This window comes from Octopus bimaculoides, chromosome 9 (assembly GCF_001194135.2).
Source record: "Octopus bimaculoides isolate UCB-OBI-ISO-001 chromosome 9, ASM119413v2, whole genome shotgun sequence".
In the NCBI taxonomy this organism is placed as follows: domain Eukaryota; kingdom Metazoa; phylum Mollusca; class Cephalopoda; order Octopoda; family Octopodidae; genus Octopus; species Octopus bimaculoides.
In genome coordinates this window covers 49,871,984-49,883,361 of record NC_068989.1, presented here as the reverse complement: position 1 = coordinate 49,883,361, position 11,378 = coordinate 49,871,984, and the positions used below count along the sequence as shown (strand labels likewise).

General features: G+C 37.4%; 1 long non-coding RNA gene across 1 annotated transcript in view; it reads right to left on the bottom strand.

Annotated features, from left to right (window-relative positions):
• Window positions 1–531: 531 nt before the first annotated feature.
• LOC128248661 (uncharacterized) overlaps window positions 532–11,378 on the bottom strand; it is a 75,593-nt gene continuing 64,746 nt past the window's right edge. The window contains exon 3 of the long non-coding RNA XR_008264818.1: window positions 532–592. This is a non-coding gene — a long non-coding RNA (uncharacterized LOC128248661). The remainder of the gene's footprint in view (window positions 593–11,378) is intronic.

The following is an 11,378-nucleotide window of genomic DNA, read 5'->3' as shown; positions in this document are numbered from 1 at the left end:
TCTATAATAGACAGCCACCACGGACGCATCGCTTGCTGGAATAATAATGTTCGTCTATAAAGAAAAAAATACAAAATATAAATAAAAAAACCACACCACTACATAAATTACCAGTATCTTGCTAATCAATCAAATACTCTCTAGCATATAGATAGTTGATCAACCTGCTAGAAATAACAGTTAAATTCGCTTAACTCACATGCTACCCAGACCCCATACTAATTACTGATCACCAACGCAATCCTTTCTTGCTGATTATATCTTTTCGAAAGGTCTTGATTTGCAAATGTTCAAAATGAACATTAATAGCATCCCTCTCAACTGGTTTAGGAAGGACATGACTAGCCCATGGGCATTGTTTCTTCCTCAAGACCAGCCGAGTAAACAGATAAATAATAAATAACAAGTCTACTCCATCTAAGACGACTCGGAACCAAAGAACAACATCTTAACTAACGAACTTAACACTTATTTATCAAATATCATATGGAAGTGATGCATGATATCTGAAGAAAAGTAGTCAATTTGTTTACCTGGAAGAACAAGTGATCTTCAATTTATTCGCCATTTCTTTCCTTTTCCACATGCAAATCTGTACTTCAGAGAGAATAATGACACGGAATTAGTAATTGCGATAATTGATTAGTTTTATGACAAACAACATTGGAAATTAGAATATTATTCCATGTACAAGACTGCTCCAACATGATTTGTAATATTATCTTCAAGGATGAAGTATTTTATTTAGTTATTTCATTTTATAGACTGTTAATATTTTATATATGTTAATATGAGTCGCTGCATGGTAAGTAGCTTGCTTACCAACCACATGGTTCCGGGTTCATTCCCACTGCGTGGCACCTTAGTCAAGTGTCTTCTACTATAGCCTCGGGCCGACCAAAGCCTTGTGAGTGGATTTGGTAGACGGAAACTGAAAGAAGCCCGTTGTATATATATATATATATGTGTGTGTGTGTGTGTGTGTGTGTGTGTGTGTGTGTGTGTGTGTGTGTGTGTGTGTGTGTGTGTGTTTGAGTGTCTGCGTTTGTCCCCCCCCCAACATCGTTTGATAACCGATGGTGGTGTGTGTACGTCCCCGTAACTTAGTGGTTCGGCAAAAGAGCCGATAGAATAAGTACTAGGCTTACAAAGAATAAGTCCTAAGGTAGATTTGCTCGACTAAAGGCGGTGCTCTAGCATGGCCGCAGTCAAATGACTGAAACGAGTAAAAGAGTAAAGAATATAAAGGCGTGTGGCCTCGTGGTTAGGCTGTTGCACTCACGATACCTAGATTTGCAGTCACGATGGAAAGCTGTTCTAAACAGACGTTCATCATACTAAAAATAGCACCCGAATTTTCCTAAACTCAGAACTACCATTGTAATAATCTTCTCTACTCTAAGCACAAGGCCCGAAATTTGGGGGGAGGGGACCAGTTGATTAGATCAACCCCAGTACGTAACTGGTACTTAATTTATCGACCCCGAAAGGATTAAAGGCAAAGCCGACCTCGGCCGAATTTGAACTCAGACGAAATGCCGGTAAGCATTTCGCCCGGCGTGCCAACATTTCTGCCAGCTCACCGCCTTGCACTCACAATGGAAATTATTAGAATAAGGTAATAATAGTTATGATCGTGGGGCCATCAGCTCATGACGCAATCATATGAGTACCATCGGGAAATACGGCGTGTCTTGTATCTTCTTAGACCTGATGAAGCTCGTCCTTCTGATCTGACCACAATTGATTTATTCATGGAAATGAGAAAAAAGAAAGAAAAAACAGAGTACTGGACTTGTATTTAATTTATCGGCCCCTAAAAAGTAAAAGATAAAGTTTGCACTGGTTGATTTTGAACTCATAGTCTAGACAACCGGAAAGAACATCACGAGGCAGTTTGTCCGACGCTTTAACGACTCACTAATCTTAACTAAGGCCAAGAGCATACAAATACTTCGATTCAACACTACACACATAGGAAGTATACAAACTGGTATTCCGTCAGTTACATCTACAAGGATCCCAGTTGATTCGATCAATGGAATAGCCTGCTCGTGAAATTAATGTGCAAGTGCCTGAGCACTCCACAGACACGCGCACCCTTTACGTAGTTCTCAAGGAGATTCAGCGTGAAAAGGAATGTGACAAGATTGGCCCTTTCAAATACCGGTACAAATCATTTTTGCCAGCTGAGTGGACTGAAGAAACATGAAATTAAGTGGCTTACTCAAGGAAACAACGCACGCCGGCAATCAAAATCACGACCTTACGATCGCGAGGCCAATACCCCAACCTCTAAGCTACTCGTCTTCATGCATACATGCCCATCTCTACCTAGCTGTGACTACTTACAACAGAGAGGTGCGCTCAACCACAACTCCTAACCGCAATTATGTTAGCTGCTAAGCGTTAGGTGAATGTGACAAGATAAGACACGTTATCCCTTCGGGCGATTGATGATTTCCCTAACAACACAGACCGTATAGAACGCCGGTTCCCTAATTATCCTATGAATTATGGAATATTAATTAATCCATAAACAACGTGTACTATGATGTAATTACTCAAAAGCTTCTGTATTAAAGAAATTAAAGTCTGCAGCTAACAAGAGAGAATGTGTGTTGTGTGTATATGTGCGTTAATGTATGTTAATGCGTGTATGTGGATGTGTATGTTTACAGTTGTAAGATTTCTTCCTTCATAACAAGCATGGACTTCATGTAATTAACAAGTATTATGACATGTAGAAGACATGTTCACAAGGAAACAGTTAATTAGTTAATTAAAGGAATATTTTAAATTTTAAAATAAACAAATAAGTAACGATTTATAGAATTTGTATTAGTTATTGATTAATGCATTTATTTAATTATTAATTTATTTTCCTATTTATTTATTGATCTGTGTAAATTGACGAAATTAGAAGAAAACATAAGCTTACATCAGAGAAGTTTATTAAGAAAGGAAAGGAGAAAAAACGGCTTGTGTTTGTTGTATTCGAAGATTTACAGCGGCTTATTTCTTCGTTCGTATTGCTAGTATTACTCTCAGTGAATGCTGAGAGGCAGTTGAATCTTTCGTGTGTTCTAATGTTTTTTATTTTATTTTATTTTTATTTTGAGGTGTGATTAATGCAGCAACTATCTCTCCGTCGTTTTTAAGGTAACTCCTTCGCGGAATATATTTGAATATCATTAAACACTGTCTTACACCGAAGGATACAGCCTACGCTTTCAAATTACATGTTAGAAGGAGCAGTTACATCTCTCTAAAATTGTACACAACCGTATCGAAACAGTATTAACACATTGGGTAATGTCATCAAAGATACAGATATGATATACAATCTGAAATTAATATTTATTTCTAATGACATGATCAAAGGAGGGAAGTCTTTATGGCCTCCAAGACTGTTGGAAGGTAGAGAAAAGTTCTCTTGAATCACGGGACCTGTTGCAACTGAGCTTGCAACTGAGTGAATTCCTCTGAAGTCTTCCGTGGAGGTGTTAGACTAAGCGACGGATTAAGTCTATCAGTTTCATGGTTATGACTGAAACGTTATGGATCAAAGAAGTGTTCAAGATCCTGAAGCTAAATGATAATAACTGCTTCAATCATACGCCCAAGACAAGCATTTTTAGGGAGAAGGATCCAGTTTTGATTTTGTCGAATCTAATGTTTAACAGGTTCATTATTTTATTAATGAATTTTATTTATGAAAAGCAAAGTTGATCTTGGCATGATTTGAGCTCAGAACGTAGAGCTGAATCAAATGCTGCAAGGTTTTTTTTTTCCTGATGTAACGCTTCTGACATGATAACTTAAGAATAAGTACAGCAATTTTGAGGAAAGTGGATAGTCGATTATATCAAACCTAGTACTAGACAGGTACTTTATTTTATCGATCTAAAGAATGAATGCTAAGTCGACCTCGGCGAGATTTTGAACTCAGAACGTAAAGAACTGGAATAAATTGCGCAAAGATTTTTTTTTCCGATGCTCTAATGATAACAATAATAACTACGCCTCATCTGAATGAATCTTTACTTATTTATTTTACTCCCTACAAATCAAGGCAAAATCGGTCCCTTGCGCCATATTATGGAGGTTTAAACAATTTAAAGATGTGACCTAGTGATAGACGTCCTTCATAACTGGTTCACACTTCCTGTAGATGGAGTAATAGCTCAAAGGAGGAAGACTTGTTGACAATACGACTGCGCTGCTGCTGTTACTGGTGATGTTGTAGTTGTTTAAGCATAGGTCGCTGATCCTTTTGTTGTTGTTTAAGCTTAAGTCGCTGCTCCTATTGTTGTTGTTTAAGCTTAAGTCACATCTGAGCTATTAAGTCTATTTGTCAATGGTGTTTCAGTTATGTCCGTCTTGTAACTTTTTAAAAAGTTTATAATGTATCTGGGACTTCATTATCAAAAGGTAGACTTCCACGTTTAAAACGGAGGTATGTGATTTCAGAAATGTTTAATTACAACTTTTAGGAAGTTGTATGACCGCTTATAGGCATCTTTGTTGGCTGGCTGGCAGTTAATTCTTTACTTCTTTTACTTGTCTCAGTAATTGGATTGTGGTCATGCTGGGACATCTTAATGGGATAGATCTGTCAAATCGATACCAATATTTAATTTTAAGTCTGATTCTTATTTTTCACCCAACTGATCGGTTACAGAAATGTAAACAGACAACATTATTTACATTATTTAAATTCGACGGATATTTGTCCTCATCTTGTTTGCCCACGGACATGGCGTAGTGGTTAAGAGCGCGGGCTACTAACCCCAAGATTCCGAGTTCGATTCCAAGCAGTGACCTGAACAATAATAATAATAATAATAATAATAACATCGAAAAATACCTTAAGAATATTCAAGTTCAAAATTTCCCCAAGTCACCTGAAGAAGGCTGGAGAGTATATCAGCCGAAACGTTGTGTTAACAAACGAGATGAGGACAAATATCCATCAAATGTAAATAATGTACATAATTCCTCATCTCTTAAATATAGAACTATATAAACAAACAAGTTAACTCTTTTATTCTTATACATGTTTCAGTCATTGGACTGCAGCCAGGCTGAAGCATCACCATCATGAAGAGTTTAGTCTATTAAATCGACACCATTTATTTTTAAGTCTGGTACTTATTCTATCGGTCTATTTTGGTTGTTATTGTTGTTGCTGTTGTTGTTTGTGTAATTGTTGCAGTTGTTCTTCTTCTTTGTGTGAAGGTGCGTGGCTTAGTGGTTAGGGTATTCGGCTCACGATTGTAAGGTCGTAAGTTCAATTCCCGGCGATGCGTCGTGTCCTTGAGCGAGATACTTTATTTCAACTTGCTCCAGTCCACTCAGCTGGCAAAAATGAGTAGTATCTGAATTTCAAAGGGCCAGGCTTGTCACATCCTGTATCACGCTGGATCTCCCTGAGATCTACATTGAGGGTACACGTGTCTATGGAGTGCTCAGTCACATGCACGCTAATTTTACGTGCAGGCTGCTGTGTTGGTCGGATCAACTGGAACCCTTGTCGTCGTAACCGACGAAGTGCCATTCTTCTGGTTCTTCTAGCAGTCACCATCTTTTGTGTGTTCACAGGTTTCCAACAAGGCAGTATGATGCGATATGTTTGTCATGTTGTAAGAAACTGCTTATGATTGCAAGGCTGATATTTGTTTTCCCTAGAGATTCTTTCGTTAGCGTCCATTAATACTGTTCTTGAAAATTGCTGCTGGTTCGAAAACTACGTGTTCCACACAAATTATCTTCTTGATTGCTTGCCCTACTACATTAACTCCATTACTTCTACCTTATTAGCGTAAACACGACTCTACAGTTAAGAATTTCGCTTCGTAGCCACACTGCGCGGCACCCTGGGTAAGTGTCTTCGATTAAAGTCCTGGGAAAGAAAATCATGTTTTGTGAGTAAATTTAGAAGATAGAAATAGTGAGGAAGCCTGTTTTGTATATGTTTGTGTTCTTTTGTGTGTGTATATGCGTGTGTGTGTTTATATTTCATTGCTTCATGACTAGTGTTGATTTGTTTGGTTCTAGAGATCTAGCAGTTCGGCAAAAAGGAGCGGACATAATTAGTGCTACACCTAAAACTAAGTACTTGAATCGAGCAATTCCTTCAATGCTTAAACTCTTCAAAACGTCAACTGAAACAAGTAAAAGAGGCATTGGCCGGTCCGGAGTTATGGTAGAAATCAGTTGCCCAAGCTGCAGCGCAGTAAGATTGAACCCGAATCCGAAACTACCTGGTTTCAAAGAGTTCCGCAGTGGTTATATCAATGCATACCAGTTCTGCTAATGCATTTATGTAGCCGTTCCTTTTATTTTCCATTGTAACTACTAAATTAATTAAAATAGTTTGCACCCTATACTTGTAGTAATTTCATCAAAACGGTGTTGCTGCTGCTGCTGCTGCTGCTGCTGCTGCAGCAGCAGCACAGGTGTGGAGTTAAGGATTTCATTTCGCAATCTATGGTTCCAGGTTCGATCTCATTGTGTGGTACTTTGAACGCCTATTTTCTGTTACAGACACGAGTTGATCTAAGCCTTTTCGATGAGCATGAATAGATGGTAAAAGCATCTCGGACTCATTCCACAATATATATCCGGTTGATTGAGAAACACTCTCGCACTCCGACCCCCGTGCAGGACTCTGTTTCTTTTACTCTTAGGACTGGCGCTTTTTCTTCATCTGCCTGCATACCACCTTTTAACTTGATCGATTTACTCGATGTCCCCGCCTTGCCTTCTCTTTCATGAAACTGTGTCTCACTTTTCAAACGCCTCTCTAAATACTTTACCTAACCATTCTTTGCTAAAGCCCATCAGAATTTCTTCTCGGTATATAATTTTCATACATGTGTCAACCTCCAGACGTTCAACCGAATCTCAGTATCATCAATCCCGCCATTTTATGAGGTCCCGCAATGTTCAAGAAAGAGATTCTGCATCTTTTGACAAAATAATAATTTCAAACATAGGTACACATTTTTTAGTGAGGAAGGTGCAGGCGATTGAATCGCCCCCAATTCATGGTCGGTACTTTATTTTATCAGTCCCGTTGTTAAATAGATCAAAATTGACTTCGGCGATATATGAACTTTGGACGCACAAACTATTCTATTAACCCATCTCCACTCCGAGAAACTGACAATAAAATGAAACTAGATAATGAAAAAAATTCGACAATTTGCCGCACTCACTGTCACTACGAAAGTTAGCGACTACAGTAAGCACTTTTTAATTAAGCATATGGCGTCAAGTAATTTACCTTGGGACATGACAGAACACTTACTGTGCTATATATTAATTGATGAATATTTATGCTTCATTACTTTGTAAAAAGCAAACTTATATTCAAAATTTACATAGCCTTGAGTGATGGGATTTATGTTAGATGGAAATTAGATTATTGACGTTCTTTTTTTTTCTTATAGTTTAGTTTAAGAGAAGAGTGAGAAGACTTTCTCGGGTGAGGCATGGATTGAGTCATCAGAGCTTCGCATTATTTAATCTGACTCTATGTATTCAGAGTTCAAATGACACTGAAGTTAACTTTAACTTTCTTCCTTTAGGTGTCAGCAAAATTGTTTCAATCTGTGGGAGCGAATTGACGGATCTGCAAGAAATCTAGACCGAATGTATTATATTTGTCCTGTTACTTTGTCCTATATATCTGTCCTGTTTTCTTGTGTGTGTATCTTGTGTGTGCGATTTCAAATCGCACCATGGCCTACTTGCGTGATAAACTTAATCTGTCAACCGTCTTAACACCACCAACTGTCACCTTAGCTACGTTTAGTGGAATCCAATCTGATACAAGCATTCGGGCCACGTTTCTGGTTTAAGAATAATTTCCAGCCAGCGGTGTTTCGAGACCCTGAAAAATCTCCTCCTGAATAAAAGATACAGAAGTTGTACTGGTTTCACATTTTGGCACGAAGGCAGCAATTTCAAGGAAGGGGGCAAGTCGATTACATCAACTTCAATTGTTCAACTGGTACTTATTTTATCAATCTCGAAAGGATGAAAGACAAAGTTGATCTCAGAGGAATTTGAACTCAGAACTTAAAGACGGAAAAATGCCCCTTAAAATTTTGCCCGGCGCGATAACGATTCTGTCAGCTCACCACCTTACAGATAAAGAAGACATATTGGTTTCAGTTTTTGGCATAAGGCTAGCGATTGAACCCAAGGGTTCAAGTTGTACATATTTTACCGACTCCGAAAAGATAAAAGGCGAATTGACCTCGGCGGAATTTGAAGCCAGAACGGAAATATGAACAAAATGCTGCTAAGTATTTTACCCAGCATACTAAGCACCGCTGCAAACCCACCATCTTAAATATATAGAAGTCATGTTAATAATACAAATGAAATACATTAATTTCCATAAAAAATTGAAGCCGTTTCTTGTCTCATTCGGTCAGGATTATACCACTTTATTCGAAATATGTATGCATGTATGGATGTGTGGAACTTTGCTTCTGGATCTCGGGGTGTCAGATTTGATCACACTGTGTGGCACGTATTTTCTATCATAAACTTATCATAGACGAGTAACATCTATCATAGACTCGAGTTGCCACAAGTCTTGTGAGTGAACTGGTGAATATGCGGTAACTATCAGCAATTTGTCGGATTGGCTGTACTATATACATATGTTTGTGTGAGTGCGTGTGCGTATGTGTAACTGTGTATATAATGAGTTTCATTATCTTTTCCCTTTTGTTCTTCAACCTTATTCTACACACAAAGACTACAGTTAACAACACTTGTCTAAAGTGCCGCGCAATGGGAATCGAACATGTAACCACATGGTTTGCAAAGCGAATTTCTTAAGTACACAGCTATGCCTGCCACTGTCAAAAGGAATTATGAGAGTTTCCGGCGTCTATTCCTTCTCATGAACATGTATAGTATAAACGAAACGAAACAGCTGTAATCGAGAGCTGACACCATTTATAAAAAAAATATAAAGATGGTGCTTACAAATAAAAAATAAAGCAGAGGCAGTATAAATATATATTATGTCAATGGAGAATATTTTGTTTATTATTTGTTTTTATTTCTTCTAGCTATCAAGTCGAACATAATAGTTGTTACAGTTCCATACTCTCGTTCCAAATAATTAGCTATAGAAGTTAGTTTAAATCATTATCTTACATTCTTTAGTAAATTCGTTGATTATTCTCTGAAGAATCTCTTGACATCTGACTTCTCCAGCAGAAATTATCAGTCATTTTAATCGCTTTTGTTCTTCTCAATACAAAATGGACTATCGTTTTAATTATGCTTGAGGCTATGGAAAGGTCTTTTAGTGTACTTTAGAAGTTGATTTGGTGAGAAGTTGTTCAGCTTCTTAGACTACTTAAATGTCATTCATAGCGTGAAAGAGTTCAACTAGATATGTATGATGATATTGTAAATTAAGAAGCGGTCCTGGTGTTTATCATAATTTAGCGGAAAGATTTGCCTTAGAGGTTAAAAGTTTATTAACTTCTCCAGCCAGCTGAACAAATTAATAAAAATATTTTATTTTATATTACTTCCTTAAAGATATGTCTTTAGTTTGGTTTTAATAATCACAATATTGATTTCTTTTTCACTAACAACTATTGTCTAATCGATTGGATCGATGTCACGATAATACTAGTACTTATTTGATCGACCTCGAAAGAATGAAAGGTAAAAACATTGTTGGTCGGTGTTGGAAGTGGCGGAAGTAAACAGAGAAACAACGTATTTAGTCGAGAGATCTACTCATTCGACTAGTTTTTACACTCTCATAATTAGTTAATTGACTTTTAAAGTTTGATTATACATAAGATTGATTTTGCATGAGTGGAATATATAGCTAATTAAATTGACTAATTACTGGTACTAATTTTATAAACCTTGGAGGAAAGAAAGAAGCGGACGTCTCAAGGATTGAATCCTCTGCTCTGACGAATATAACTAAATATTGTTTGTAACCTACGACCGGAGTTATTGGTGGGGAACCTGCATTGATAACTAAAATACTTAACATTCAAAGGGTTGACTGCATCTTGTTGTGAATGATTAGCACAGGGCAACAATACTATCGTTCTAAGCAACAATACTATCGTAGTGAAGAGTGGTTCTTTCTTTTTCATTGTTGTGGATAATTTGCTCGTCTGTATAGCTGGGAGAAGGATTAACCCCCTCCAAGCTACTTTACCCTTAAGTGGATGGGGTCAGACTCGTTCGGCTTTGCGGCCGGATTGAAGTATAAACTCGATCTCCTGAACCGGTTAGAGACAATTATTCTAAAACATCTTATTCATAATTTAGATCAAAATGAACAGATAACGAGCGCCAACATTTTTTTATTAACAATAAAGAAAGGAAAGAATATGTGGTGCTAGTAAAATTAGTGTAACGAGAAGTTACATCCACATATTATAAATGGAGTCATCTTAAGTAAGAATCCTTAGAGAGTGAACAATGATAGAAATTGTCCAAATAAATGCTTGCAGACCAACGTTTGATAGAAAGCTTGCATCGTTTCGGATGTAAAACTTTTCAATATCTTTCATATATCACTAGAATGAATTCGAACAAATACGTAATTAGAAATTAAGACCAACTTCCGTTTCGCTTGACGTCTATAGAGAGAGTTATTTGAAAACATGTCACGTGTTTCAGTATTTGGATTGATAGGCTCCTTTTTCGTAAGCTTCTTTTTCATTGCGTAAGATAACAAAAGATTCCATAAGGTTCACTGATTTGACGAACAAGAACCTGATTTTAATCAAAATTTGTGTCAGCTCTGAGTACGTACTAGCGATGTATAGTCTACAGAGTAGGGCGGCGATGGATTAGGATTTTTAGCACTCCGGGCAGCGTGCTTAACGGCATTTCGTCCTTACGTTCTGAGTTCATATTCAGCCAAGGTCAACTTTTCCTTTCGTCTTCTCAGGGTCGATAAAATAAGCACCAGTTAAGCACTGTGGTTGATATAATCGCCCTCCCCGAAATTGCTAGACTTGTGTCAAAAGTTGAAACCGATATATATTTTACAGAATATTTTAAAATAAAATAACTTATTTGATAGAATTGAACCGTAAGCTGGCAAAACATTGCTATAGGTCGTATATTTCACAAAGCTGTTCTAAACAGACGTTCATCATACTAAAAATAGCACCCGAATTTTCCTAAACTCAGAACTACCATTGTAATAATCTTCTCTACTCTAGGCACAAGGCCCGAAATTTTTGGTGGGTGAGGACCAGTCGATTAGATTGACCTCAGTATGCAACTGGTACTTAATTTATCGACGCCGAAAGGATGAAAGGCAAAGTCGACCTCGGCAGAATTTGAACTCAGAACATAAA